This window comes from Engystomops pustulosus, chromosome 6 (assembly GCF_040894005.1).
Source record: "Engystomops pustulosus chromosome 6, aEngPut4.maternal, whole genome shotgun sequence".
NCBI lineage: Eukaryota > Metazoa > Chordata > Amphibia > Anura > Leptodactylidae > Engystomops > Engystomops pustulosus.
In genome coordinates, this window is record NC_092416.1 from 22318386 (window position 1) to 22344812 (window position 26427).

Here is a 26427-nt window from a genome sequence, read left to right on the forward strand (position 1 = left end):
TTATAGTAGTTGTATTCTTGTACATAGGGGGGCAGTATTATAGTAGTTATATTCTTGTACATAGGAGGCAGTATTACAGTAGTTATATTCTTGTACATAGGAGCAGTATTATAGTAGTTATATTCTTGTACATAGGGGGCAGTATTATTGCAGTTATATTCTTGTACATAGGGGGCAGTATTATAGTAGTTATATTATTGTACGTTGTAGCAGTATTATAGTAGTTATATTCTTGTACATAGGAGCAGTATTATAGTTGTTATATTCTTGTACATAGGGGGCAGTATTATAGTAGTTATATTCTTGTACATAGGGGGCAGTATTATAGTTGTTATATTCTTGTACATAGGGGGCAGTATTATAGTAGTTATATTCTTGTACATAGGGGGCAGTATTATAGTAGTTATATTCTTGTAAATAGGGGGCAGTATTATAGTAGTTATATTCCTGTACATAGGAGGAAGTATTATAGTAGTTATATTCCTGTACATAGGGGGCAGTATTATAGTAGTTATATTCTTGTACATAGGGGCAGTATTATAGTAGTTATATTCTTGTACATAGGGGGCAGTATTATAGTAGTTATATTCCTGTACATAGGGGGCAGTATTATAGTAGTTATATTCTTGTACATAGGGGGCAGTATTATAGTAGTTATATTCTTGTTCATAGGGGGCAGTATTATAGTAGTTATATTCTTGTGCATAGTAGCAGTATTATAGTAGTTATATTCTAGTACATAGGGGGCAGTATTATAGTAGTTATATTCTAGTACATAGGGGGCAGTATTATAGTAGTTATATTCTTGTACATAGGGGGCAGTATTATAGTAGTTATATTCTTGTTCATAGGGGGCAGTATTATAGTAGTTAAATTCTTGTACATAGTAGCAGTATTATAGTAGTTATATTCTAGTACATAGGGGGCAGTATTATAGTAGTTATATTCTAGTACATAGGGGACAGTATTATAGTAGTTATATTCTTGTACATAGGGGCAGTATTATAGTAGTTATATTCTTGTACATAGGAGCAGTATTATAGTAGTTATATTCTTGTACATAGGGGGCAGTATTATAGTAGTTATATTCTTGTACATAGGGGGCAGTATTATAGTAGTTATATTCTTGTACATAGGGGGCAGTATTATAGCAGTTATATTCCTGTACATAGGGGGCAGTATTATAGTAGTTATATTCTTGTACATAGGGAGCAGTATTATAGTAGTTATATTCCTGTACATAGTGGGAAGTATTATAGTAGTTACATGTTTTGGGGGTCAACACAACCTGAGGAACTGTATTGTGGGGCAGTGGACACAGCAAAAGAAAGGTTAAGAGCCATTGATATAGGCAGATGTATAGACTGATATAGACTTACATGCTGAAGGTTTTCCTGAAGGTTTTCCTAGAACATTTCCTGGAACAAAAACAACATTTTTAGCAAATAAGAATAATTGTTCACTGTTCACCATCACATGACAGACATTATTACATACAGACTGCCCAACTCACAGCAACCCAAGGAGAGAAGCAGCCAAGGTGAGTGATGCATTATACGTAATCCCATTAACCTCCGCACTTTATAGGGCCCTGATTGTCCTCACAATGAAGAGACCTTCTTACTAATCGTTCTCCCCTCAGGAACACTCATGCCCGGGCCTACTGTGCCCTATGTAAATGTAGCTATTTGAATCTCTAAATCATACTCCTCCCGCTAAGTCCCCACATAAGCAAAATATATTGATTCACAGAGAATATAAGGTCTTGGCTCCAATAAACCCGGATTAGTGTAAAACTTCTCACTTCGGATCATTCTATGTAATGTGAGTGTTGAAATTAATAAATGATAATCATGGTTTCTTACCAAATTCCCCATAAAAGGTGATATGGAAGACTTGGATGCCATGGGTACTCTGGATGCATAGTGGTGTGAATGCAATTGGGATTATCTGAGTAGGTTCTCCTGCGCTGACTTCAATAGTCACTTGGACTGGTCCAGACTTATATGTGACAGAAGTGTTTTCTGAGGCAATGACATACACAATGTCATTGTTAGACTGGATGGAGTTGCCTGGGATATCAAAGCAGGTTTCCCATTTTGCAACTGGTGAAAGTTGTACATAGGCATGATTACCACCAACTTTGCTCTGAGCACATGTGTTTTCAGCCATGACAGCGATCTCCTGATTGGTATCCACTCTAATCCCTGACTGGATCATTTGAAAATCCTCTGCTCGCACCAGGCTCAGGGTCATCTTCTCCTCTTTTGAATATATTCTCCCACTTAAGGTGAGGGCGTCTTTTGAGTACATGAAAAAGAATCTTTTCATTTGAAAGGAAATGTCCAAATCCTCTGCGGTTTGTTTTTTCAGTTCATTTGGAGGAGTGATGATGTAATATTCCTTACCCAGCTGATCATTTGGGTAGATTAAAGTGACATCACCTCCATCGCCTCCTACATCTCCATTATTTCGGGACATGACGATAAGTTCTGCATCAGACATAATCTTCACTGTATTTGTGACGAATATTGTCCCCATTATATCTGTGTTGATGTTTATGGGAACCGCTACAGTTTGTCCTTTCTGAATAAACATTCGCTCCTGAAAGTCAGACTCGCTTACACTGATTGTGACATTGGCAGGATCTACAACTGCAGTCAGCACGAGTTCTCTTGGGGGAATCCTATCCCTTGCGGGAATCGCCAAATATGTTGTGACAAAGATCCGTCCAGAGTTTACTCTAACTAAAAAAACATAAATAGTTACATAAAAATGCAAGACGTGGGTAGAGAAGGGGTGTAAATAAAGGTTGTGTGGAGATCTTAGAACTTTTTCCACATGATCTGCCATATAGGGGACTATAAACATTACATATTTGTAAAACTTTCTAACGATGCAAAATATAACGCATTGCTCTTTAACTAAATCCCAACTGCCCTCTGACTTAAAGACTCACGTCTGTAGAGACATCTTCGAATGTCGCTGTAGTTTCTCCTGCTCTCGCGAAAAGCCGGTGGCCTCATGATCAGAAGGTCTCCAGGCATTAATCGTAGCTGCTTGATCTGATTAGACCCCTTCCAGATCTAATAACACATATTCTCCACAGGCAGGGGGTCGTTTTCCCCGTTAACTGGGGATCTAATAGATGCCACAGTTACCGGTAAAAACTTGAAATCAAAGAAAAAAAAGTGGAAATGTCCCCCAAGGGCTTTTTATGACCTCATGGTGACATAAAAAATAAATAAAACACACAAATACAAACTATTAACCCCTTAAGGACGCAGCCATTTTACAGCTTAAGGCTCAGTCCCATTTTTTCGATTCTGACTTGCGTCTCTTTATATGGTTATAACTTTTGAACACTGTTACTTATCAAAGCGATTCTGAGATTGTTTTTTCCCCACATGTTGTACTTCATTCTAGTGGTAAATTTTGGCTGATAAGTTTTGCATTTATTTACAAAAAAAAAAAAAAAATGACAAATTTTTAGAAAAATTTGACATTTTCGAAATTCAAAATCACCGCGTTTTCAGGCAGATCGATTTACCACCTAAATAACTTGCAGAATAACATTTCCCATTTGTCTACTTTACATTTTCATAATTTTTGAAATGTTTGGATAATTTATTTTGACGTCACGCGGCCTACAAATCGAATAGCGATTTTCCGTATTTTCAGAATTGACTATTTTGGGGATAAATACTGTTTGAAATCAAATTTTACATACTTAGCAACAAAAAACCCCCTATATAACCAACCCATTTTCAAATCTGCACCCCTCAAACTATCAGAAACAGCATTTACAAAGATTGTTAACCCCTTGAGATCTTCATAGTAATTGAATCAAAATGGAGGTGAAATTTAGAATGGTCAAATTTTGTCGGTTATACGTTCATTTAGCCCTAAAATTTACACATTTCCAAAAGATAAAAAGAGAAAACTCACCATAAAATTTGTTCTACAATTTCTCCCGAGTGCAGCGACCCCCCACATGTGGCCGTTACTTGTGTTATGGGGGCACAGCGAGGCGCAGAAGGGAAGGAGCACCCTGCAGCTGCCAGGATTTTAGTTTTCTCGTTGCCCCCTTTTGAAGACTATAAAATTTTCGCTTTTCCGTTATTTGGGCCAAGTGACGGCATTTTTTTTGCGGGACGAGATGCTTTTTCCAGTGTTACCATTTTGGGGTTAGTATCCCCTATTGTTGAAAATTTAGGAACTTTTTTTGAGGTCATGAGTAGAAAAGCATCAATTCTGTACTGGATTTTTTACTTTTTTTTTTTTTCGTGTTCACCGTATAGCCTAATAATCATGTTATCTTTATTCTATGGGTTGATACGATTACGGGGATACCAGACATGAATATTTTTTCTTATGTTTTACTAAATTTGCCAAATAAAACCCTAATGTGGGGAAAAATCTATCATTTTTGCATCGCCAACTTCCAAGTGGCATAACATTGTTACGTTTTTGGCTACAGAGCTGGTTGATGGCTTGTTTTTTGCGGGACATGTTGTTCTTTGTAACAATATCATTTTGGTGTACATATGTTTTGTTGATCACTTTTTATTGCATTTTTAGTGGGATATAATAGGTAAAAATCATAATTTTTGGCAGGTTTTTAACGTTTTTTTTTTAAGGCGTTCATCATATGGGTTCAATAGTTATTTAGTTTTATTCTATGGATTGTTACGGACGCGGTGATACTATATATGTGGGGTTTGTGTTATGATTTAGACTTTTTTGAGCGTTATATGTCTCTTTATATGTTTTGGGGCTTATGGGCATTTTTAGTGATTTATAAAGTAATTTTTTATTGAAAAACACTATTTTGTACATTTTTTACATGATCCACCATGGGATATGAACAAGCAATCATCTGATAGCTTGTTCTTGATAATACTCTGCAATACTAATGTATTGCAGGGTATTATCAGTGCCAGCCAATGCAGATGCATAGGCTGACACTTTGCCTTTAAGATGACGTCACAGACGCCATCTTAAAGGTAAACCATCCAGGCTTCTCTGGGGTCCCGATCGGACCCCAGAGGAGCCAAAACAGCAATCGCCCCCCCCCCCCCCGAAAACGGTGCGGGGGGGCCGATCGTGGGGTAAAGACCCCCCGAAGGCATGTTAAATGCCGCGGTCGCGTTGACCGCGGCATTTAACGGGTTAAACACCCGCGATCGGAGCCCACTCCGACCGCGGGTGTTAGCCGGGGATATAACAGGATTATTAGGATATACGGTGAACACCAAAAAAAAAAAAAAGTAAAAAATCCAGGACAGAATTGATGCTTTTCTACTCATGACCTCAAAAAAAGTTCCAAAATTTTCAACAATAGGTGATACCAACCCCAAAATGGTAACACTGGAAAAAGCATCTCATCCCGCAAAAAAAATGCCTTCACATGGCCCAAATAACGGAAAAGCGAAAATTTTATAGCCTTCAAAAGGGGCCAATGAGGAAACTAAAATCCTGGCAGCTGCAGGGTGCTCCTTCCCTTCTGCGCCTCGCTGTGCCCCCATAACACAAGTAACGTCCACATGTGGGGGGTCGCTGCACTCGGGAGAAATTGTAGAACAAATTTTATGGTGAGTTTTCTCTTTTTATCTTTTGGAAATGTGTAAATTTTAGGGCTAAATGAACGTATAACCGACAAAATTTGACCATTCTAAATTTCACCGCCATTTTGATTCAATTACTATGAAGATCTCAAGGGGTTAACAATCTTTGTAAATGCTGTTTCTGATAGTTTGAGGGGTGCAGATTTGAAAATGGGTTGGTTATATAGGGGGTTTTGTTGCTAAATATGTAAAATTTGATTTCAAACAGTATTTATCCCCAAAATAGTCAATTCCGAAAATACGGAAAATCGCTATTCGATTTGTAGGCCGCGTGACGTCAGAATAAATTATCCAAACATTTCAAAAATTATGAAAATGTAAAGTAGACAAATGGGAAATGTTATTCTGCAAGTTATTTAGGTGGTAAATCGATCTGCCTGAAAACGCGGTGATTTAGAATTTCGAAAATGGCAAATTTTTCTAAAAATTCATCATTTTTTTCTTTTTTTTGTAAATAAACGCAAAACTTATCAGCCAAAATTTACCACTAAAATGAAGTGCAACATGTGGGGAAAAAAAAAATCTAAGAATCGCTTTGATAAGTAACAGTGTTCAAAAGTTATTACCACAGGAAGAGACACTGGTCAAATTTAAAAAAAAAGTTGCGAGCCTTAACCTGCAAACAGGTTGCGTCCTTAAGGGGTTAATCTCTATGGAGCTGATGGAAATTGCTGACCGGCACGCTCACCGATCTCAGTACCATAGAGATTAATAGAGCAGAACGGTCATGCACAGCCATCTGCTACTTTAATCTGACTGTGCATTGAGGGGTCCTCATCGGGACCTCATCGGACCCCTCGTTTTCATAATCTATGGGGGTCTCATCACTGAGACCCCACTTATCAGCAAGTTGTGTTTGGGGGAAAATCCCTTTAATAAAATAAATGTCTCCCCATTGGCTTGAGACTATAAATATTAACAAAGCGAACATTATACACTAGGAAATTAATTTATAATGCTTATTTTGGGTTCATTTTACAAATGAAAAAAAAATACCCTATACATTACCTTTTCTCCAGATTTTGTCACTTTAACCCCCCCCCCCCCCACTCCCCCAAAAGATAAAAAAAAATACTTTGATATCGTTGAATTTACAACTATCCCTATCTGAGATTATGACCATTAGACCAATAATTATGAAAATTCACAAAAAATTCCCCTGACAATAAAGCCTTTTAAGGTCTGGTCAGAAAGGGGTTTAATGTGGCATTTGAAAAAGCATTGAATGTACAAGTATCGCTTGCAGAAGATTTTTCAGTAAAACATTAATACAACTTTATTTCCTATGAAATTAAAAAAAGGAATATTGTTCATTAATAATATTTTGTTTTTATTCTGTGTAAAATAAGGTATGTTACTGCACTCCATCCTGCCATATTTTGTATTGGCCTGCCGTAGACTGCCCAATTTTCTTCCAAAGTACTTAGGTATACGTTTTGGCACTTGGCTGGGAGATTGCTGTTCTGTGGCAGCAGCATTACTGAAGTGTAATATAATATGGGGCTATGGGTTGTAGAAGTAGTTACAGTAGTTTTATTCTAGTACATAGGGGGCAGTATTACAGTAGTTTTATTCTAGTACATAGGGGGCAGTATTATAGTAGTTATATTCCTGTACATAGGGGCAGTATTATAGCAGTTATATTCTTGTACATAGGGGGCAGTATTATAGTAGTTATATTCTTGTACATAGGAGGCAGTATTATAGTAGTTATATTCTTGTACATAGGGGGCAGTATTATAGTAGTTATATTCTTGTACATAGGGGGCAGTATTATAGTAGTTATATTCCCGTACATAGGGGGCAGTATTATAGTAGTTATATTCCTGTACATAGGGGGCAGTATTATAGTAGTTATATTCCTGTACATAGGGGGCAGTATTATAGTAGTTATATTCCTGTACATAGGGGCAGTATTATAGTAGTTATATTCCTGTACATAGGGGGCAGTATTATAGTAGTTATATTCCTGTACATAGGGGGCAGTATTATAGTAGTTATATTCCTGTACATAGGGGGCAGTATTATAGTAGTTATATTCCTGTACATAGGGGCAGTATTATAGTAGTTATATTCCTGTACATAGGGGCAGTATTATAGTAGTTATATTCTTGTACATAGGAGGCAGTATTATAGTAGTTATATTCTTGTACATAGGGGGCAGTATTATAGTAGTTATATTCCTGCACATAGGGATCAGTATTATAGTAGTTATATTCCTGTACATAGGGGGCAGTATTATAGTAGTTATATTCTTGTACATAGGGGGCAGTATTATAGTAGTTATATTCCTGTACATATGGGGTAGTATATTCTTGTACATAGGGGGCAGTATTATAGTAGTAATATTCTTGTACATAGGGGGCAGTATTATAGTAGTTATAGTCCTGTACATATGGGGTAGTATATTCTTGTACATAGGGGGCAGTATTATAGTAGTTATATTCTTGTACATAGGGGGCAGTATTATAGTAGTTATATTCCTGTACATAGGGGCAGTATTATAGTAGTTATATTCTTGTACATAGGGGGCAGTATTATAGTAGTTATATTCTTGTACATAGGAGGCAGTATTATAGTAGTTATATTCCTGTACATAGGGGGCAGTATTATAGTAGTTATATTCCTGTACATAGGGGGCAGTATTATAGTAGTTATATTCCTGTACATAGGGGGCAGTATTATAGTAGTTATATTCCTGTACATAGGGGCAGTATTATAGTAGTTATATTCCTGTACATAGGGGCAGTATTATAGTAGTTATATTCTTGTACATAGGAGGCAGTATTATAGTAGTTATATTCTTGTACATAGGGGGCAGTATTATAGTAGTTATATTCCTGCACATAGGGATCAGTATTATAGTAGTTATATTCCTGTACATAGGGGGCAGTATTATAGTAGTTATATTCTTGTACATAGGGGGCAGTATTATAGTAGTTATATTCCTGTACATATGGGGTAGTATATTCTTGTACATAGGGGGCAGTATTATAGTAGTAATATTCTTGTACATAGGGGGCAGTATTATAGTAGTTATAGTCCTGTACATATGGGGTAGTATATTCTTGTACATAGGGGGCAGTATTATAGTAGTTATATTCTTGTACATAGGGGGCAGTATTATAGTAGTTATATTCCTGTACATAGGCGGCAGTATTATAGCAGTTATATACTTGTACATAGGAGGTAGTATTATAGTAGTTATATTCTTGTACATAGGGGGCAGTATTATAGTAGTTATAGTCCTGTACATATGGGGTAGTATATTCTTGTACATAGGGGGCAGTATTATAGTAGTTATATTCTTGTACATAGGGGGCAGTATTATAGTAGTTTTATTCTAGTACATAGGGGGCAGTATTATAGTAGTTATATTCCTGTACATATGGGGTAGTATATTCTTGTACATAGGGGGCAGTATTATAGTAGTTATATTCTTGTACATAGGGGGCAGTATTATAGTAGTTATAGTCCTGTACATATGGGGTAGTATTATAGTAGTTATATTCTTGTACATAGGGGACTTTTGCAGAAAGTTAAAAAACAACAGGAGGAAAATAGAATTACGGCCATTAAAAATAATTTTGGGGACATAACTACTAATGCTGAGGAGATTAGAGAAACTTTTCTAAAATTCTTTCAAGGAATTTACGCCTCAGATCTGGAGGCGACAATAGGGGACATAAGACATTTCTTAGATAATGTACAATTTCCATCCCTCTTGGGGGAAGGGATAGATGCGCTAGCACGTCCTATAACGATTTCAGAGCTTGAGGAGTCCCTGGTATCCTCCAGACGTAATTCCGCCCCGGGATTGGATGGGCTTCCTATAGAAGTCTATAGTAGATTTGGCTCTATTCTTCTACCTCTTATGATGGAGATATGGGAAGCGGCACAAGAGGAGGGTAGGTTGCCTGATTCGTGGTATGAGGCAAGTATAGTCCTGATTCATAAAAAAAATAAAGACCCACTGGAAGCGGAATCCTATAGACCGATCTCGCTTATTAATGCAGATGCCAAGCTGATGGCCAAACTACTGTCAAACAGACTAAAAGAGTTTGCTCCCACACTTATACATGAAGACCAATGTGGTTTTTTGACCGGTCGTCAGAGCAAGACTAATATAAGACGGCTCTATGCAGGTTTGCAGATGGGCCGGGGGGGGTCGCGCTCCATCCTGTCACTGGATGCTTCTAAGGCCTTTGATAGGGTGGAGTGGGACTTCCTTTGGGAGGTCCTGCATAGATTTGGGCTGGGCTCTCCTTTTGTGGACTGGGTCAGGCTCTTTTATAAGTCCCCAAGGGTTTGTATCAGGGTTAATAACGACTTCTCCCCTTTTTTTACACCGTCTAGGGGTACTAGGCAAGGATGCCCCCTGTCCCCGTTGCTATTTGCGCTTTATATAGAACCTTTGGCAATAAGACTTAGGGCAGACAGGGAGATAGAGGGGGGAGGATTAGCTGGGCCCGAAGATAAGATAATGCTATATGCGGATGATGTCCTTCTATTTCTTAAAGACTCAGAAATTTCGGTACCAAAAGCCCTGAAGGTTATTCAGGAATTTGGTAGATTCTCGGGCTTCCAGATCAACTCCCATAAGTCGATTTTGGTCCCTTTAGATGACGTCTCCCACTCCAGTTATTTGCAGTTGGAACTGAAGGTCTCCTCCGTATGTGATTATCTTGGGCTAAAGATCACGGCCAAAGTAGATGAGTATATTACGCTGAATCTGGCTCCTTTGCTAATAAAAATAAAAAATAAGGTGAACACATGGAACACGTTGCCATTAAACCGAGCAGAGAGAGTTATACTTATAAAGAGTGTATTGCTCCCTCAATTACTATATGTATTATCTAACTCGCCTTGCTGGATAGGGAAGAAATGGTTTGGGCTTATCCGTGCGATTTTAAATAAACTACTTTGGGGGAGAAAAAGGGTCCGTATTAAACAAGAAACTTTAATGCTTAATAAGGAAAGGGGAGGTCTGTCGTTACCATCCTTTTTTCATTATTTTTTGGCGGCACAGACACAATTCATTTTGGAAAATAGACAGTCAAACATATTTTATGCGATTACTTTACAGCTGGAGCGAAGTTTTGATTCAATTCTGGCTCTATTGGAGTCAGGTCAACTGAAACGTCTTAACGCTAAAAGATTCCCCTTGGCACGGTTATTGGAACACACTTGGAGAGATCTGAGAAGTTTATTTGGTATTGAGGGAGGGTTTAAGTTCACCCCGTTGTGGGGTAACCTTAATTTTCCTGAGCTGGCTAAAATGGATGACGTTGGGTTTTGGGAAAGAAAGGGGATTAAGTCTCTGGAGCAGTTGGAAGAAGATGGGACATTGCCCTCTTTTCAGGATTGGTGCGATAGGGACACTTTGGAGGAAAGGGACTTTTTTAGGTACTGTCAAATTGCGCACGCATATAGGAAAGAAGTATATCATGATAGATTCACGAGACACTTAGAGAGCAAATTTATGGAATTATTAGATTTAGAGGTATCACGACTTAAGTTATCATGTATTTATGGCCGACTTAGGATTAGAATAGACCAGAAGGGTAGCCATGTTACTCAACTGAAATGGTCAAACCAGGTCGGTCCTATCACGGCGACACAATGGCGAGAAATTTATAAGAATGTGATTAGATCAACGATTAATTTAAATCACAGGTGTACACAATTACATATATTATATCGAATTTATTACACACCAGACTTAATGTTTAAAATTGGTTTAATTGAAAACTCTAATTGTAGGAGGTGCAATTGTTCCCAAGCCGATATCCTACATGTTCTATGGGACTGCCCGAAGCTCAATCTGTACTGGGAGGGGATATTTACGCGTATAGAGGATCAGTTACAAACTGTGCTCCCGCGTGCTGCCACCTTTGGGGTCTTGGGCCTACTCCCGATTTCCCTAGAGGATAGAATAAAAAGTGACTTGGCCTTGAAGACCATCTTTCTTGCAAGATTAGTGTTAGTTAAACACTGGATAGACGAGAAGACCCCAACTGTCAATGAATGGATCAACTTAGTTAAGCGTATAAAAACATACGAATGCGCATACGAGAAACGGTATAGGAAGGGCACCAAACTGAAAGATATTTGGAATCAGTGGAGCCTATAAGAGGTTTCCGCTGCTCTCTACGGTATATTTATTGGAACCATCCAGCGTCTCCAGCATCGGTTGAGGGTGGGGGGGTGGGTGGGTTTGGGGGGGGCTGTATCCTGATTGTAATAAGGACATGCTTTGTTATAGGATGACGGCTCTTAATATGAAATGTTTTGATGTGTTTTGGATACGGCAAAAAATGTCATGTTACCTTTTGACCTGTCTAAAAGCAAAAAAAAAAAAAAAAAAAAAAAAAAAAAAAGAAAATTATTATAATTAAAAAAAAAAAAAAAAAGAGAAAAGCCTACTAAATTAGTCCTATTAGGTTGACAAATATGTACCAGTATAAGGAATTAAATATGATACACCAATGTTTAGTTAAACGTAAATATGATATGTAACACTTATGTATGTATATCTATAACTGTCATACCGTTTGTATTGGTTGTATGAAAGTTTTTGAAAATAATAAAAACTATTGAAACAAAAAAAAAAAAAAAAAAAAAAAAAAAAGGGGGCAGTATTATAGTAGTTATATTCTTGTACATAGGAGGTAGTATTATAGTAGTTATATTCCTGTACATAGGGGGCAGTATTATAGTAGTTATATTCTTGTACAGAGGGGCAGTATTATACTAATTGTATTCTTGTACATAGGAGGCAGTATTATAGTAGTTATATTCCTGTACATAGGGGCAGTATTATAGTAGTTATTTTCTTGTACATAGGAGGCAGTATTATAGTAGTTATATTCTTGTACATAGGGGCAGTATTATAGTAGTTATATTCTTGCACATAGGGGGCAGTATTATAGTAGTTATATTCTTGTACATAGGGGGCAGTATTATAGTAGTTATATTCCTGTACATAGGGGGCAGTAGTATAGTAGTTATATTCTTGTGCATAGTGGGCAGTATTATAGTAGTTATATTCTTGTGCATAGAGGGCAGTAGTATAGTAGTTATATTCTTTTACATAGGGGGCAGTATTATAGTAGTTATATTCCTGTACAGAGGGGTCAGTATTATAGTAGTTATATTCTTGTACATAGTGGGCAGTATTATAGTAGTTATATCCTTGTACACAGGGGCAGTATTATAGTAGTTATATTCCTGTACATAGGGGGCAGTATTATAGTAGTTATATTCTTGTACATAGGGGGCAGTATTATAGTAGTTATATTCTTGTACATAGGGGACAGTATTATAGTAGTTATATTCTTGTACATAGGGGGCAGTAGTATAGTAGTTATATTCTTGTACATAGTGGGCAGTATTATAGTATTTATATCCTTGTACATAGGGGTAGTATTATAGTAGTTATATTCCTGTACATAGGGGCAGTATTATAGTAGTTATATTCTTGTACATAGGGGGCAGTATTATAGTAGCTATATTCTTGTACATAGGGGACAGCATTGTAGTAGTTATAGTCCTGTACATAGGGGGCAGTATTATAGTAGTTATATTCTTGTACATAGGGGGCAGTATTATAGTAGTTATATTCTTGTACATAGGGGCAGTATTATAGTAGTTATATTCTTGTACATAGGGAAAGTATTATAGTAGTTATATTCCTGTACATAGGGAGCAGTATTATAGTAGTTATATTATTGTACATAGGGGGCAGTATTATAGTAGTTATATTCTTGTACATAGGGGGCAGTATTATAGTAGTTATATTCCTGTACATAGGGGGTAGTATATTCTTGTACATAAAGGGCAGTATTATAGTAGTTATATTCTTGTACATAGGGGACAGTATTGTAGTAGTTATAGTCCTGTACATAGGGGGCAGTATTATAGTAGTTATATTATTGTACATAGGGGGCAGTATTATAGTAGTTATATTCTTGTACATAGGGGGCAGTATTATAGTAGTTATATTCCTGTACATAGGGGGTAGTATATTCTTGTACATAGGGGGCAGTATTATAGTAGTTATATTCTTGTACATAGGGGGCAGTATTATTGTAGTTGTATTCTTGTACATAGGGGGCAGTATTATAGTAGTTATATTCTTGTACATAGGGGCAGTATTATAGTAGTTATATTCCTGTACATAGGGGGTAGTATTATAGTAGTTATATTCCTGTACATAGGGGGCAGTATTATAGAAGTTATATTCTTGTACATAGGGGCAGTATTATAGTAGTTATATTCTTGTACATAGGGGGCAGTATTATAGTAGTTATATTCCTGTACATAGGGGGCAGTAGTATAGTAGTTATATTCTTGTGCATAGTGGGCAGTATTATAGTAGTTATATTCTTGTGCATAGTGGGCAGTAGTATAGTAGTTATATTCTTGTACATAGGGGGCAGTATTATAGTAGTTTTATTCCTGTACAGAGGGGTTAGTATTATAGTAGTTATATTCTTGTACATAGTGGGCAGTATTATAGTAGTTATATCTTTGTACACAGGGGCAGTATTATAGTAGTTATATTCCTGTACATAGGGGGCAGAATTATAGTAGTTATATTCATTTACATAGGGGACAGTATTATAGTAGTTATATTCTTGTACATAGGGGGCAGTAGTATAGTAGTTATATTCTTGTACATAGTGGGCACTATTACAGTAGTTATATCCTTGTACATAGGGGTAGTATTATAGTAGTTATATTCCTGTACATAGGGGCAGTATTATAGTAGTTATATTCTTGTACATAGGGGGCAGTATTATAGTAGTTATATTCTTGTACATAGGGGGCAGTATTGTAGTAGTTATAGTCCTGTACATAGGGGGCAGTATTATAGTAGTTATATTCTTGTACATAGGGGGCAGTATTAAAGTAGTTATATTCTTGTACATAGGGGCAGTATTATAGTAGTTATATTCTTGTACATAGGGGGCAGTATTATAGTAGTTATATTCTTGTACATAGGGGGCAGTAGTATAGTAGTTATATTCTTGTACATAGTGGGCAGTATTATAGTATTTATATCCTTGTACATAGGGGTAGTATTATAGTAGTTATATTCCTGTACATAGGGGCAGTATTATAGTAGTTATATTCCTGTACATAGGGGGTAGTATTAGAGTAGTTATATTCCTGTACATAGGGGGCAGTATTATAGTAGTTATATTCTTGTACAGAGGGGCAGTATTATACTAATTGTTTTCTTGTACATAGGAGGCAGTATTATAGTAGTTATATTCCTGTACATAGGGGCAGTATTATAGTAGTTATATTCTTGTACATAGGGGGCAGTATTATAGTAGTTATATTCTTGTACATAGGGGCAGTATTATAGTAGTTATATTCTTGTACATAGGAGGCAGTATTATAGTAGTTATATTCTTGTACATAGGGGCAGTATTATAGTAGTTATATTCTTGTACATAGGGGGCAGTATTATAGTAGTTATATTCCTGTACATAGGGGGCAGTATTATAGTAGTTATATTCCTGTACATAGGGGGCAGTAGTATAGTAGTTATATTCTTGTGCATAGTGGGCAATATTATAGTAGTTATATTCTTGTGCATAGAGGGCAGTAGTATAGTAGTTATATTCTTGTACATAATGGTCAGTATTATAGTAGTTATATTCCTGTACAGAGGGGTCAGTATTATAGTAGTTATATTCTTGTACATAGTGGGCAGTATTATAGTATTTATATCCTTGTACACAGGGGCAGTATTATAGTAGTTATATTCCTGTACATAGGGGGCAGTATTATAGTAGTTATATTCTTGTACATAGGGGGCAGTATTATAGTAGTTATATTATTGTACATAGGGGGCAGTATTATAGTAGTTATATTCTTGTACATAGGGGCAGTATTATAGTAGTTATATTCTTGTACATAGGGGGCAGTATTATAGTAGTTATATTCCTGTACATAGGGGGCAGTATTATAGTAGTTATATTCCTGTACATAGGGGGCAGTAGTATAGTAGTTATATTCTTGTGCATAGTGGGCAATATTATAGTAGTTATATTCTTGTGCATAGAGGGCAGTAGTATAGTAGTTATATTCTTGTACATAATGGTCAGTATTATAGTAGTTATATTCCTGTACAGAGGGGTCAGTATTATAGTAGTTATATTCTTGTACATAGTGGGCAGTATTATAGTATTTATATCCTTGTACACAGGGGCAGTATTATAGTAGTTATATTCCTGTACATAGGGGGCAGTATTATAGTAGTTATATTCTTGTACATAGGGGGCAGTATTATAGTAGTTATATTATTGTACATAGGGGGCAGTATTATAGTAGTTATATTCTTGTACATAGGGGGCAGTATTATAGTAGTTATATTCTTGTACATAGGGGGCAGTATTATAGTAGTTATATTCTTGTACATAGGGGACAGTATTATAGTAGTTATATTCTTGTACATAGGGGGCAGTATTATAGTAGTTATATTCTTGTACATAGGGGACAGTATTATAGTAGTTATATTCTTGTACATAGGGGGCAGTATTTTAGTAGTTATATTCCTGTACATAGGGGCAGTATTATAGTAGTTATATCCTTGTACATAGGGAGCAGTATTGTATTAGTTATATGCCTGTACCTGGTGGGCAGTATTATAGTAGTTTTATTCTTGTACATAGGCAGTATATATATCAGACAACATAGGATGAATGAAAAATAGTAAAATTTTTTTTAACAAAAATAAAATACCTAATTATTCAAATCACCCCTTTCCCTTTAACTTATATAAAAACAAAGGGTAAAAATCATAAACATGTTAGGTATAAAAATGTAAAGAAAAATATCTCCCAAATGTCCAGAAAACACCACTTCTTCGCCATTTTTCAACATGTAAAAAATTTGATAAAAAGTCATACAATCTCCAAAATGGTAACAAACAAAAATTTAGCTCAATCCGTTCAAACCAAATTTTTTAGCAAAAAATAACTCATCTCTAGTACTTGTGATAAATTGTGGCAATAAAAGAGAAAATAACATTTGAAATAAGTTTTTTAATGGTTTCAAAAACTGAAAGAAACTTTTAATTTGGTCTCTTCATGATCATGACTAATTTGGCAAGATCTGTGCAGCGCTGCGTAATCCGTGTGCGCTATATATAAAAAAAACAATAATTTTTATTATCATGTTATCCCCCTAAATGGGGACCATTCTGATCTTTTTGGTTTCCAAAGTGAAAACCATAAAACTAATGAACCTGTCTTATCTCTTTTGAGTTGTACTGCTTTTAGAATGTTAAATCTACCGTATATACTCGAGTCTAAGCCGACCCAAGTATAAGCCGAGGCCCCTAATTTTACCACAAAAACCTGGTATAACCTTTATTTTTTTTACTCGAGTATAAGCTGAGTTTGGGTTTTCAGCAAATTTTTTTGTGCTGAAAAACTAGGCTTATACTCGAGTATATCTGGTACTTTGCTTTAATTAATAAAAGGTGCCACTAGGAAGTACAATTAATCCTAAAGATAACAATCGCTGATATACTGAAATATCACAGTACTGGGTAGAAAGAGGGGAGTCAAAAATAGAAACGTGAAAATGAAATAGGTTATGATGTTAAAGGGATAAACTGTGTACTCTAAAATGAACATACAGAAACAAGGCCATGTTTTAGTCTTTAAAAGACCAACATCAGAGCAATCAAAGGTTATATTATTGATATGATTAACCCCTTAAAGGAAACCTACCACTTCTGATGGTAGGTATGAGATGTAAACACCGGGCACCAGCTCAGGGTGAGCTGGTGCCGGAGCTTACCTCCGCTAGTGTTTTAAACCGCTATATCGCAGTTTAAACACATTTTGATTTACAGCCCTGAGGTAGCTTCGGCGCTGCGCGCGGCCGTGCGCGCGTGACGCCTCGGGGCTGTAAATCAAAATGTGTTTAAACTGAAAAACTGAAATAGCACTTCATAGAGACAGTATTTATTATTCCATGCTGTGCACTGGAAAGCGGGAAAGAAATTCTGAATGCAGTGAAAATGATGAAAAAACACATATCCGCCATTTCTTGTGGGATCTTACGTCTTTCACTGTGCACCCCAGAAGACATGTCTACTTCATTCATTGGGTCGGTACCATCATGGGGATAACAAATTTGTATAGGTTTTAGAATGTTTGCATACATTTACAAAAATGAAAACTTCCTGTACAAAAAAAAAAAATTCTTCATTTTGCCGCCTTTTGGCGTTAATAACTTTTTCATACTTTGGTGTACAGAACTGTGGGTGGTGTCATTTTTTATACAACCTTCCCATCAGTTTTTATAGAATTTTTTATAATTTTCAAAATGGCAAAAAAAATGCCATTTGCAACTTTGGACGCTATTTTCCATTACGGGGTTAAACACAGTGAAAAACTGTTATTGTATTTTGATAGATCGGGTATTTTGAGACGCGGCAATACCTGATGTGTTTATGATTTTTACTGTTTATTTATATTTATATGACTTCTAGGGAAAGGGGGGTGATTTTAATTTTTAGTTTTAAATGTTTTTTTTTTTTAACTATTTTTCAGACCCCCTAGGGAACTTTAACCCTAGTCTGATTGATCCTATTATATACTGCCATACTACAGTATGGCAGTATATAGGAATTTTGCACACCATCTATGATAAAGTGCAAATTGCACATTGTAATAGATAGCCTAAAACATGATAGCCATGGATCTTTGTGTGACTCGAGGCTGTCATGTAAACAGATAGCCGCTCCCCAGTAATGTTCTGATGAGCGGCAATCGGAGCCAAGATGGCGGCGCCAATGCACCACCGGCTCTTTAATGCCGCCGGCAGCTTTGGATTAAATTAAAGGGTTAACACCAGCGATCGATGCTAGAACCGAGAGTGTTAGCGAGGGGCGTTTGCTTCATTGTGAAGCAAGCATCCGGTGAGTATGAAGAGGGCTCTGTCCGTGAGCCCTCTTCATACTCCCCAATGCGCAGCAAGACGTACATCTTGTTGCAGTATGGGGTTAAAGAATATATTATCCTGGTGTCAGGAGGAGGACTTTATATTAGATGGTGCCCCCTACCCTACTCTGCTGGTTCCTCAAAACTCATATGCACTGATAAGAGAGCCCTTTATTTCAGTGGACTCAGTGTCATCGGGGAGGAGTAAGACCCGCGCCTGCCCACTCCTGGCCGCCTGAGCCCCCCTTCACACACCACTGGCGGAATGGGGTGAATAATAGCACGTGCTAGCAATAAGCTAGCATTTGCGATTATTTCATGGCTTTCACCCCACTGTCGTAAATATGCCCTAATGTTTTTATGTTTATGTTTTTAGAGATATACATGTAGTTAAATAAAACAAACAACATTTTTTTAACCAAAGCCAGCTCAGATTATTCAATTTGACTGTATTTGAAGTGGTTTGGGCATTGCAGTGTCAGGAACACTCCAGCACAAATTTAGCTTTTTTCTACTATAATAATTGTTAGCGACAGACCTGGCAGAGGATATGACAGCAGGTGATGCACACTGTACATGCACCTTACAAATACAGTTGCCCTATGAGCGCTATTATCTTCTGTTTTTCAACCATTTATCTCTGATTTTCTCTGGGTGCAGAACCTGGAGAGAACTGAGTAATGGAGATTAGATTTGATTTTTCTTTCAAACTAAGATCCATGTTCTCTTTCCTTCGCCCTTGGCCTATCACTATTATTATTTTCAGGTTACCCGAAGTTTAACACACAACTAAGGGTGAATATGTAAGTAGGTAGACATGAAATCTCAAAAATGTTTTTTGAGTCTACCTATAAAACAATTTAATGCAATGATGACACATACATACTGCCATATTTCAACTTAATAGATAAATAGACATTTCTCCTATATATTTACCTCCTACTGATAGTTGTCCATCAGCATCTGAGAAAAAAAGAGAAATAACTTTTTATTAAAAATAATATCAACATATTCTAATCTAATCTCCTCCTAGTGAGGCTCATAAAATTGAACACATAGAAATATATTAACATCATTTTATCTTTATTTTGTTCCCTCCCTGAAAGGTTATTGAACATAATCTTAGAATAAAGTGTTCTTCAATGCTCATTTGTATTCTGTTGGGAAGTTAAGCAATATGTGTTCAGTATTTGTGCAGTTTCACCTCCGGTGAAGTTCACTATGATAGTATACTCGGTATTATGGTTATAAGGTACAGAGGCTATAATAAGGTGACTTGGTTTAAGGAAGACAAACAGAACAGTAATCCTTAAACTTAAGACCCCCAAATGGCCCTACCTGCTTACTTGATTCCCCAACGGTGGCCAATAACTGGGTGACAGTCCCTCCCTATGCTAAATAGAAAACATAAAACAACACAAACAACACAAAGAGGGAAAATGGTGTTTCAAAACACTACTATTGGTAGTTCTCAGGGTGCACTATTACTGTATGTTAACAGTTGCCATTTGGATACTTTCCATTATGGGCAAACTGTGTAATTATCAAATATTCGACAGCACCCACCTCCTCTCCTCACAGAGTCCACCCTGCCTGGCCTTGTTTCTATGATTGTGACTCTGTTTTCGGCTTTGCTGTTTATAAGCCCCTCTGTCTACTTGGTACATGTGGTGCTTCCTAAAGTAGCATCAAACTACAACTAGTATAAGTAGTATTAGAAAATAAAAGACAATAAATACAAATGTACAATTTATGTTCTCACCATAAAATACTGCACCCAATATGCATAGCTGAAAGATCCAGAGACTCCGCATTTCTGTGAATAAATTAAGAAGGAAAACATTTTTCCAAGAACAGGCAGCAGTGCTAAGTAATAGTAGTACAAGTACAGACAGTCCCTGGGTTATGTACAAAATTGGTTCTGTCGTTTTATTCTTAATTGTTCTTAACTGTTATATTTTGTAATTGTTACTCCAGATAAGGTATCTTTTCCCATCCAATGTAAAGAGGATTTGAAAATATTAGACTGCCATGGGAGGAAGGATTAACAATAAAGCTTCATTGTAGACACGTCTTATGTTGATCATTGCAACCTTGGAGAAATGTTCAGTAAATTACATCCAGAGAGGTCACAATGGGCAGAGAATTCTGTCTGTAACTTGGGGTCATCTGTAGATTTGGTGTCCTTAAGTTGGAGACCACCTGTCCTGTGCTAGTACTTGTTGGGTTTTCCAGAGTGAGGCATACACTTAGATTTACTTTAATATTACAAATATACAAGGGCTTTGAGTAGGAGACTTCATCTGCTTTATTAATAAAGAATTCCCTAACAAATTGCACAAATGGATTTTCTAAACCTGTTTCTTTTACATTCGGTAAAATATATATATATTTTAGATTTTTTATATATATTATTATGTACATATTATTTTATATATGCAATATAATCTCATTAGTATTTATAACTATTTATTATGTTTTCATCTTCGAATGTTTACATTAACATTAGGATGTTGATTATTTTTATTATTATTATTATTATTATTGTTTATATAAATTATATCTGAATATCTGTAAAAATATTTAGATTTTTTCATTAGCGACACGTTAAACAATATTAAATTATTGAAAAATCAATTGCTATTTTAAAATAATTTCCAAAATAATTTTTAGTAAATGTGTAAACTGCTACCTGACTAAAAATACTGTATAAATGTAACTACTTACTTGCTCCTCTTCTTCTCAAGACTGTAACTAGTATGGTATAGGACTGGGTTTATATACTGTATTTTATATAATCTTTTCTCTTGAACACTAAAGCCAATTTATAAAAAAAAAAAAAAATTAATCCAATAAACCGCCCATCATAATTGTGTAAGATGTGTACAGTTCATTGTGATGAGAATGGCCGAGGACCAACATGAGACTGGTGGTTCCAAAATTCTACTGCATAATACTTTTATTGAATCACAAAAACAAATGTGAAATGCAAAGCTGTAAAAACTATTAAAGGGGTTGTCCATTTTTAAGAAATAATTTATTTGTGAAATGAAAGGTTTTTACTATTTTCCAATATACTTTTTGTATCAATTCCTCACTGTTTTCTCAATCTCTGCTTGCTTTCATTCTAGAGGAAGCGTCATTGCTTTCTTCCTGTGGCTAAAAAACAATCCTTGATTATGTGATGTCACACAGGTGCACGGCTTGTTATATCCCTGGTCATGTGATGTCACACTGTTGCACGGCTTGTTATATCCCTGGTCATGTGATGTCACACAGGTACACGGCTTGTTACATCCCTGGTTATGTGATGTCACACAGGTGCACTGCTTGTTTTATCCCTGGTCATGTGATGTCACACAGGTGCACGGCTTGTTATATCCCTGGACATGTGATGTCACACAGGTGCACGGCTTGTTATATCCCTGGTCATGTGATGTCACACAGATGCAAGGCTCGTTATGTAACTGGTCATGTGGTTTCACACAAGCGCTTGGCTTGTAATATCACAGAGAGTAATCAGAGTTGTGCGCTATAATGAGTCGTGCACCTGTGTGACATCAGATGACCAGGAATATAACGAGCCATGCAGCTGTGTGACACCACATGACCAGGGATATAACAAGGCGTGCACCTGTGTGACAACACATGACCAGGAATATAACGAGCCGTGCACCTGTGTCACATTAAATGACCAGTGATGTGATGAGCCATAAACCTATGTGATAGAACTATTTCTGAAAATTGTATACAATTTAATTGTACAAACAATATCAATTATTTTCCGAAAGTGGAAAACCCCTTTAAAAATACATGGAAAAGGTTACCAAAAAAGGACAGTGAAATAGTTAAAGTAATTGTCTGAATTAAGGTAATTATCAGAAATCATATCTGTGTTACTATTGTATTTGAGACATTGATCCATTTTCTTCAGCACAGGCCATTGAGATGCACAAAAATTACTAATATGTTACATCTGCAGTAGTATGTATAACAATTATGAAAGCGCAGATTGTGGGTGTTAGCAGTAAGTTCTGTTTTTGGCTAGCCCAACCCTTTTTTCAAGGTTCGGCAAACCCGCCAAAACCGATTGGATTCGGTCATCACTAGTTCTCAGTTGTTGTTTTCTGGTTTATACCTCATGGTTAGTGTTAGTCTAAGTAATTCTTGAGCAACTCAGATCACCTGAGTAAAACCAACCAATGACAGTTATGTTCCTCAGTGCAGAGGTTCGTTAAGTCACAAAGAAGTCCTTGCATACTAATGCAACAAGTCCAGAGAATTGAGCTTTTGAAACGGTAAAGGTTTCTAGAGTTCATTGGTTCATTGGTTTATATTTGGATGAGAATCAACGCTAAAGTTGGAGAGGTGAGTTTGGTCATGCTTTATAGACTGGCGTAGCAGTGTGCAAGTGACATATGTTCTGTCTTCTACATTCTGGGTAAAAGCATGCCATTCCATGGACACCCATTGGTATCGCCTTTACTTGCAGAGTCCCTGTGTGCACCGGGAAGTAACAGGTAAAGCATGAGTGGCTATGGCTATGAGTTGACCTCTTCACTTTGCCCCCTCTCATATTTAGTACTGGCTGGGGCTTCCAGACCACCACATCTTCTTCTGGATTGCTTGTTGATCCATGTTAGGTTTAGGACCTCATTATCACCCCTTCTACCATTGAGCTCGGCCTTCTCCTTCTTCACATTGCAGAAAGCCACAGCAGATTGCATTAGGGTTTTATCAACTTTATAGCTCTTTTGTGATGGCCTACCATCCACACCCTCATCTTCCAAGGTCTCGGGAATCTTACAACTCTAGGTTTGCACCTGGGGCAGAGCAAGGAAACTGAGAAACATAAGCTAGGAGGGTCATCGAACAGCTATGTTGTTTTGACGTGGGGTAGGGTGAAGGGGTTTGTAGCAAGACTGTATATCACGGGTGCTCCTGCGACCCACGTCTCGGGTCGCGGGCTCATCCTTGATCTTCCGTTTACCCCAGCACCCTGCTGCACTCTCTTACCTGTTCCTGCTCTTGACTCTCGTCCAGCAGCCCTGCACATGCACCCCTGTCTCCCAGGGCGCTCGCACCGCCTTTGGAAGAATTAAAGAGCCAGCGCACCACTGATTGGTGCTGGCACTTTTCAGGAAATGGTTAAAAGCCAGCATCTCCCAGCATACTCTGCCGGATCTTTGTTATATTCCTTTGAGCAAGCTTGTGTTGTTGCCTTCATGTTTTGATTTCTGGTTGTGACCTCGGACCTGTTCCTGTTAAGCTCCTCCGCATCCAGTCCTGACCTTATGCTTAGCCTCTGACGTTGATCCTGTGCCACCTATCCTTACCTCCTGCCTGTCCCTGACCATGAACCTGCCTTCCATTTCTGTACCCCGCCTTGACTGTCACTGCAGACAGTGCAGTCGCACCTGTGGAATGACCTGGTGATACCACGGCCCAGCTAGTCCAACCTGCTTTGCGGCGGGCTCTGGTGAAAAACGGGTGCCACTTAGACTCCGGTCCCATGTGTCGGCTTACATCATCATCCACGCTGGTCCACTGGGTCCAATACCTCTGGAGCCTGACACTATTAATGTAAGGTAACACTGTATGATGCAAATATTACTTAAACTGGAACTGTACTGTAGCATTCTGTAAATGCAAATAGTTCAAAGACTGGTACTGTAATATAATAAACACTACTACAAAGTGGAGGGGGAAACAAAAAAAATAGTTCAAACATGGTTCACCGCCTCAAAATGCCCCCTCCTGTGCAGGTTTAGGGCAGGCACGTCCATCCAATGCCTACTTCACAGACTATTCAAGGGTGTGATGCCACCAAAATGACGGCTTTCATCCCCATACTTGATACAGCAGAGCACAGGAGCACAGGAAAACATCTGCCATAATCATACATTGCCTGCATTGGAGCTATGAAGAAGGCATCGATAGGAGCAGGCTACGTGTTTTTTAATTTTTCTAGCACTGGCTACTGAGGCATGGGGACATCACTGTGACTACTGGGGCATGGGGACAGCATTGTGACTATTTGGGGCAGTACTGTGGCTACTAGGGTAAACTAGGGAAACACTTGCTTCTGTGGACAGCACTGTGACTACTGGGGCCTGGGTGCAGCACTTACCACTAGCAGCAACACTGTGGGGCACATTTACTTACCCGGCCCATTCACGATCCAGCGGCGCGTTCTCTGCACAGGATTCGGGTCCGGCTGGGATTTAAGATGGTAGTTCCTCCGCCGTCCACCAGGTGGCGCTGCAGCGCCGAAAATAATCTTAACGCCCCGGAATGCACCATCCCATAGAAGGTGAAGGTGAGCGCTCCCCAAGCGACACATTTTCGGTTTTTAAATGCGGCGGTTTTTCCGAATACGTCGGGTTTTCGTTCGATGCGCCACAATCCGATTGCGTGCGCCAAAAACCCGGGGCAATTCATGTACAAGCGGCGCAAATCGGAAATATTCGGGTAACACGTCGGGAAAACGCGAATCGGGCCCTTAGTAAATGACCCCCTGTGTCTACTGATGACCTGAGGGCAACACTGTGATTATTGGGGCCAAGCACTGGCTACTGGGGGCAGGACTTTGACCACTTGAGCCTGGGAACAGCACAAGCTACTAGCAGAAGCACTATGGCTACTCTAGCCTGCGGGAAGCACTGTAGCTATTGGGGGCAGCACTGTGAATATTGGCTACTGTATGGTCATAACTTTGATCTTTAGGAGAAGAACAATACAATATTAAAATTGTCATAAGAAGGTGGAGGAGAGGATGATAAAATGAAGAACCTAACTATTTTGTGTAGCTAAATCTTTAGAGCTGAGTTCTGGTGGGAAGAAACTGACATATCCTCCAGAAGAAGATGAAAAATAATTTCTCTGATGAAAGACATCATGTGTGAGTTGCTGGACATTAAGGGGGCTCTCCAGATATCATTTTTTACCAGTGGAGTGGGGCGACTGTATACAAGAAAGCAGTTGTATGAACCCCCCTTTTGCATTCCAATCCAGCGCTGTGCCTTCCATCACCCCCCATCTGGATGCATACAGGGAGGTATCAGGGTCTTCACGACCGCAGTGCGCTCCCTCTGAAGGCTCTGCTGTTCTGGTTAGATGCCATTGCTGCACCTCAGAATACATACAGACTGGGGTTGATGGGAAGCACAAAGCTGGACCAGAGCACTAACAACAGCTCTAACAACCCCTTTTATATATGGACAGTGTGTTAGTAACTAAAGGTTAGTGGGGCTGGGTTTAGTTGGCTTAGGGTTAGTGGGCACACTTAGGTTCCCTGTGGTTACGTTCACACGTTTCGCTTGAATTACATTTATCAATCCACTTCAATGCACAATACATGGTTCACAATGCAAAATAAACGGTGCACATTCTTGATTGCAAGCAATGCATTGTAAACACAGATTAGGATGACAAAGTGAGTAATTAAACTGTGTATTATAACGAGCTGTGCTATGAGGAATGAGTCGAAAATAAAATTTCTGGCTTTGTGTCTGCTAGGCTCAGACAGCCAGAGTTCGAAACTTGCCGGAAATTTGCAGAGATAGGGACCTGGACTGGTGTGTTAGAACTCCCTGGGTCCAATCTATGGGTATAGTGGCTTCTTAGCCAATGGATGAGGAAGGTCCGCTGTGACACAAGAGGAGCACAGGCCTAATTCTGGAAAAGTCTATTTCTTGTAATATATGATTGGTGACTTTGGTGTGCATTGTTTCTAGTCCTCTTGTTGTGGTATTCATTTGGTGAATATTTTGGGGGTTTTTCTGTATCCTGGATATTTTCCAAATACTAATGAGACTGGTACTGTCACA